Source organism: Limulus polyphemus, unplaced genomic scaffold (genome assembly GCF_000517525.1).
Source record: "Limulus polyphemus unplaced genomic scaffold, Limulus_polyphemus-2.1.2 Scaffold235, whole genome shotgun sequence".
Lineage (NCBI taxonomy): Eukaryota > Metazoa > Arthropoda > Merostomata > Xiphosura > Limulidae > Limulus > Limulus polyphemus.
The window spans coordinates 407,801-413,800 of NW_013665845.1; the positions used below are offsets into that span (position 1 = coordinate 407,801).

General features: G+C 35.0%; 1 protein-coding gene across 1 annotated transcript in view; it reads right to left on the bottom strand.

The window, feature by feature from the left end:
* Positions 1-6,000, bottom strand: part of LOC111085097 (lachesin-like) — a 76,460-nt gene that overhangs the window by 51,889 nt on the left and 18,571 nt on the right. The window contains exon 3 of the mRNA XM_022382261.1: positions 4,242-4,340. The gene's annotated coding sequence lies outside the window, so the exon portion shown is untranslated. The remainder of the gene's footprint in view (positions 1-4,241; positions 4,341-6,000) is intronic.

The window sequence follows — 6,000 nt, forward strand, 5'->3', positions numbered from 1 at the left end:
CGATTTTATTACTCATAAGGATCTGTACCAGCCTACCCTCAAATTGAAATGCTTTTAGGCAGGATTAGAATAAATTAATGTATGAGACTTTGAGCGTGGTAAAATGCATCAATCGAAAGGGTTTACTTCCTCATTCTAAAATTGTAATTAGATCTCAAATCGGCCAAGAGATGACGGAGGCATGAGCTAAAAGTTTCTACTTGAACAAAACTTCTCTCATCTTTTCCATGAAAATCGCCCCCCAGTGGCAGAGCGGTATGTCTGCGGACTTACAACGCTAGAAACCGGGTTTCGATACCCGTGGTGGGCAGAGCACAGATAGCCCATTGTGTAACTTTGTGCTTAATTCTAAAACAAATCCACGAAAATCCACTGCCTGTTAAAAGGTTCAATGTTGAAAATGAATCATTCTCTCACCAGCATTATTGTAAATATCAGGTACACTATATCTTCATGTAACATGTAGATTATTTCTAAGAGGAAGCTGTTAATGGTTTTAAATAACATATCTTAAGTGTGTAAATATGAAATATTGTATTTCAATTATTTATTTGACTTTAAACATTACACAAGTGTCGATCATTCATACTCCTATAAGTTATCTTGATTTGTAAAAGCAATTTTGAGATTACATTAGCCGTTCAGTTTGACTTGTCATTATCTAGATGTCAGGTCTAATGTATTGAATTATTGGGACCCTTTCAATTCATCCAGAGATTCTTCCATCTGTGGGAGTGGGAAGACATCAGTATATATTACCAATCTGAATTCAACTTAGAACCTTAGTGTAAATTTTTTCTTCTTGACAATCACTACTGGAGACAACTATGCATTCTCTGAAGGCTGTATTAAATCCAACCGTTTACATTCACTGTATTTGAGTGCTAGCTATATAAATAGTGCTCCAGGGAAGCCTGCACAATGTTTTTTTTTTTAAACTGTACATGTGTAATCTGTATGTGTGTAATTGTCAATTATTTTGTCTACCCATGTCCCATAAATACATTGGTTTACTTAAACAACAGATCAATGAGACTTTGTCACTGTATTTAATGAAGAGAAATGTAAAAGCCTCATCCAGCAAACTCAGATGTGTCAACATCCAAGTACTTGCTTTCAGATGCGGTACAATGAAGATAACACTAGCAATACAGCTATTTTTTGGTTACCTTCACTTTGCCTCATTCTGATGAACATAATAGTAAAAGCTGGATAACCAACTATCCATAATCACACTATAACACTGGGATTTCGTTCGTTCTCAAGAAGATCACTGCCCAAGTAAATGCTGCCTACTTTCTGGACAGGAAACAGTGTATTTCTTGCAATTGATCTATAACCATGTTACGTGATATAGTCTGTAGTAAACCACAGAACAACACTTGTGTACACAAAAGTCCTGTTACTCCCTCTACATTGTAAACTTGTACCCTCCCCTGTTCCTGGGCTTGGTCCTGCTAACATGGGATGTTTTCCCCATAGAAATTCAACTTACCTGCTTCACACATGAAATTGATCAATACTCTCCACGGTAACTTCATCCAAAGCTTGTCAATGGCAATACATAGATCGGTGATGACAACATTCATTCTGTGGTCGATGTTACCAAGACATATTTGGATACGTGCCTCTCGAGTTACATTTAGTCTATTGTCTTTTGCCAGAATGCATTCAGTATTAACTGAATAGAGTGGTAGCTTCACTCAGTATGCCAGATACACAGCAAGATCAACCAGTGTTCTGGTAGCTCCTGTATCAACCTGAAGCTCCAGCTGTCAAATTTGTAACTTTTATGGACATATACCTAGTGCCACCCAGCCCTGTAATAGCTTGGTTGACTACCAGACCCTTCAGCACAAGTTGTATACTGCACCTCTTCAAGGGTCTGGCCACACCTCTCTCGGGCTCTTTTAGTTTTCTACAGCAGAAGTAGCAGTAGTTACAGCTTGTTTACGACCTTCCTATATCTCCCATTCATTTGGTTGATACTAGTCATCTCCATACATCTTGCTGCATGGCAAGATGCAGACATTTCATTTTGAAGTGACACTGCAAGTCACACTGAAAGCCAATGTTTTGGTCTTCCCTTCTGAAGCAAGAAAAATATGGAGATATAATTGGCATTGGCTGCATTACAGACATCATGGGATTAATAAGGAAGCTCTGCCTATTGACTGTGAACCAGTTTGGTTATGTTGCAGGGATGGAATGTTTAAGTGCTGGTTCGCTCTCAGCAAAGCTAAAACTCAACATCAGGTCACCTGAATAGAGTGATGTGTGTGAAATACAGTCAATGCAGGTTTTTTCTCCCTTGTAAGTTGTATGAAGTCACAACTTTAAACCTCATCACTACAAAGAATGCGTCCATTAGAGTGAAAATATCTATCACACCCAAATGATGCCTCAATGATTACAAGACTATCTTTGCGATTTGCTGAAGCCATTATAATGTGTATCTTACCATACAATCAGTGAAGATCTTCTGATTAGGTATCCATGTTCTCAGAGGGTCTCCTTTTTTGACTTTTGAACTTAGCCTGATGGACAGTTCAACATTCCTCCAGGCTGACAAGTCAATGTCACTCAGCAGCAGCTGTGCTTCAGTCCTGTAGCAGCACCTAACTCCAGTTCTTTATAATATCAAATACTTGAAATAGCTTATAAAATATAATGTTCTACACAGTATTTAAATATCTGGGTGTGGTTTGCTTAGACTTTATTGCAGCTACCTATGGTTTAGGTGTAAGCCTTTCACCCATAGACTCTTGTCCAACATGAGAATGAGACATCTTAAACATCGGGAGTGAAGTAGAATGGGCTGGTGCAGGGACAGAATGTTCATATGAGTGTCAAATCTCTGCCCTTGGTGTTGAAGAATGAAAAGTTACTGGAGTTTACCTGTTGACTCCTCACAACCTCAGACTTCTCTGCGACACATGGTTACCATGATAGTATACCTTCTATTACCATGAAGCTCACAACTCTCCCATAAATATGAGGTGGGGTGGTAGTAATTGCCACGAGCTATACGCTAGTAGGTAAACAACACACAGGTTTCTAATGTTTCCTGATGTCGTGGCGCTTCGAAGAAAGAAAATACGATTTAAAGTAAGCAAGAAAGCTGAAAACATATGGAAAACAGTGAGAATAGTTTTGACTTATTAAGTATAATTCGAACCTGATGATATTTCTCGTGTTGATAGCAGTTAATATTGTGCTACATAAGGTGAAGTGATATATGTACGTGATGTTATCTTCTCGTTAATGATATGCTTAGCCGTTAACTAATCACTTTACGAATAAGACAGGACGTGGTTGAAATGGAGCTGACTCAGAGATTCTTCGAAAAAACTTAATATCATAATTTCATTTTAGTATTTTTCTTCTGTTCTACTTAAATTTTATTTGGTAAAAATACGCCTCTATAAACTAACCTGGAATTGGTAAGTCGGCTGAAAAACCTAGGAGAAAATTAGAAGATTATGATATGGTCAAATATTTTTTTTTCTGCTCTAGTCCTAATGGTGTGAAAGATTTAGGTTGTTTTGAGATCAACGTTAGTTCTTCCATGACTTGATATTTTTTTCTGTTGTTGACATTATTGAACTATTTGGATTTATTAATGCAATATTGTAGGAAGCTATAGTTGACATATATTTTCTTTTGTTAAACACAATGTAAAATATATGAACGTTAAGCTGGGACTATGATAATTTATATTTATAGCACCGTGCATTAATTCTCATGCAACATCAGACCATTTTAACACTTTCTCAATGACGCTGGTATAACAGATTTAATAAAATATGATTTTTATTTAAGCAAAGGTTACTTATACTTATGTCTTATGTAAGATCTGAAACAAATAAATGTAAGGCAAACACTATTTTAATAAAGAATAATTTAATCGTTTGCTGAACTCGGAACACTAACTTCGTTTCTTCCTGGCTTTTCCTTCACACCCTCTTCAACCCTTCACACTTACCTACATTAATTTGGATCTAGTCATTTGGTGTTTAAAAAAGGGTTTTCTCTGTTGTTTCTTTTGCTCTTTGGGGGAAAAGGTAGCAATAGAACTAATTATAAAGTACTAAGATATAATGACGTTCTTTATCAACATGTATTTGATTTTGAATAACACGATAGTGTAAAAGTTTAACGAAGTATTATACAATCAGACTGAAGCTTCATTTGCTGAAATTAAACACATGAACAGAAAGTTGATGACAGTCAATTCTTACCTTCTTTAACACTTCTTCTTTGTTTTCGTTTCAACTTTTTGAAAAGGTGGCGCCATCTGCTTATAAGTTGGGTTATTCCATTTTTTCTGACACCTGATTCTGCAATATCATACATATATTATGGTTAAATAGCTCAAACGTTTAAAATATATGAAAATAAACACTGATAATGAATTTAGCTATAATTTTTTTCAACGTTAAGAATGAAAAAACCATGAAGCGTAAATAAAGGTAAAAATGTTAAAAACGTTTAATATAAGTACCTGTTGCTAAAGGCATTAAGCTAAAGTCCATTCACTCAAAATATATCATTATACAATATGTTTATCTAATTATTATATCTGATGAAGAATAGCACGCTTACAAAAGTAATGAATAACATGTTTATTGGACGTTTTGAAATGCTCTCATTCCATCTTAAAAACTTCTACATACAGGATTTTATTTAGAACTTCTGCTATCCCCATACACTGGAAAACAAGTTCGTTATCAGGCATTAAAGTTCGAAATACAGGCCACACTCGTAATCGTTTTGTTATACATCTTAAGTTTGTGTTTCCTATGATATGAAATATGTCACTGAAAAGATCGGGATTTTTTCTTTACTTTTCCCTGCTAAACCCTTACATAACGATATAGAAGAGATGAATTCACCCTTACAACCAAACAATGATGGCAATTATTATTTACTTTTCAGTAGAGCTAATATTGCAGATACTGTTGTACTGAATACAATTATTTTACCTTTCCTAGTGGAAACATGAAATCCGTACAATATATAAATCATAAATGAAAGAGCATATATTTTTAATAAAGAAGGCTGTAGCTCACACTAGTAAAAGAAAAAATCATATAATGTATTAAAGAAAACCCGTCATTCTCGGTAATGGAAAATAGAACACCCTATACCTTAGAACTTTTCATTATTTTCTGTTTTTTCGTGCTATTTAAAGCTATAATGATCATTTCAATATAATACTTCTAAAACATTTATATTTTGTTCCAGAATTTGCTTCAATTTTAATATTTGATGAAAGTACAGAGAATCACAGTTGTTAGCTGTTGAAAAATGGCAAATAGAGAAACAAGTTACAGATCAAATTAATATACCCATGTCTCTAGAGAGAGAACTTTAAGCAAACTATCAACATGCTAGCCAACTTGGACAAGGTCTTTAAAATCAACTGCACTAAGTAATAACCACTTTCAGACAACTGTCTGCACGCTAGACAATTTGGGCAATGCCCTTAAAATGAAGTACACTATAAAATAAACACTATCTGTACAGCTGGTCTTACGCTAGGCAAACAAGACTAAAAAAAAAATAACTATAAGTTGTAATAACCACTATTACAACTGGTCTGTACGCTACTGAACACGGCAGAAAACATCAAGTAATAACCATTATCTGTACGTTAGACAACTTGGGCAAAGCTCATAAAATCAACTACAAGAAATAATAATGACCACCGACTCAACAATTGGTTTGTACGCTAGACAAACTGGACCAAAAAATCAATTACATAAAGTAATGACAGTTTTCTGTACAACTATATATAGAGTTTGGGCCCGTTTTACTTTACCGTATTTAGGTATGTGAATAATGTGTATATAAGGATTAATAGTACTTTTGCTAATGACAGTGATGGGATTCAAATATTTTAACAACAGGTTCTCTCACTAGCAGCATGTAAAAATATTAGATATTAAAAAAAGGAGGGGCCAGAAAGCCCCCTCCCCCCATCACTGAGAAAATAAA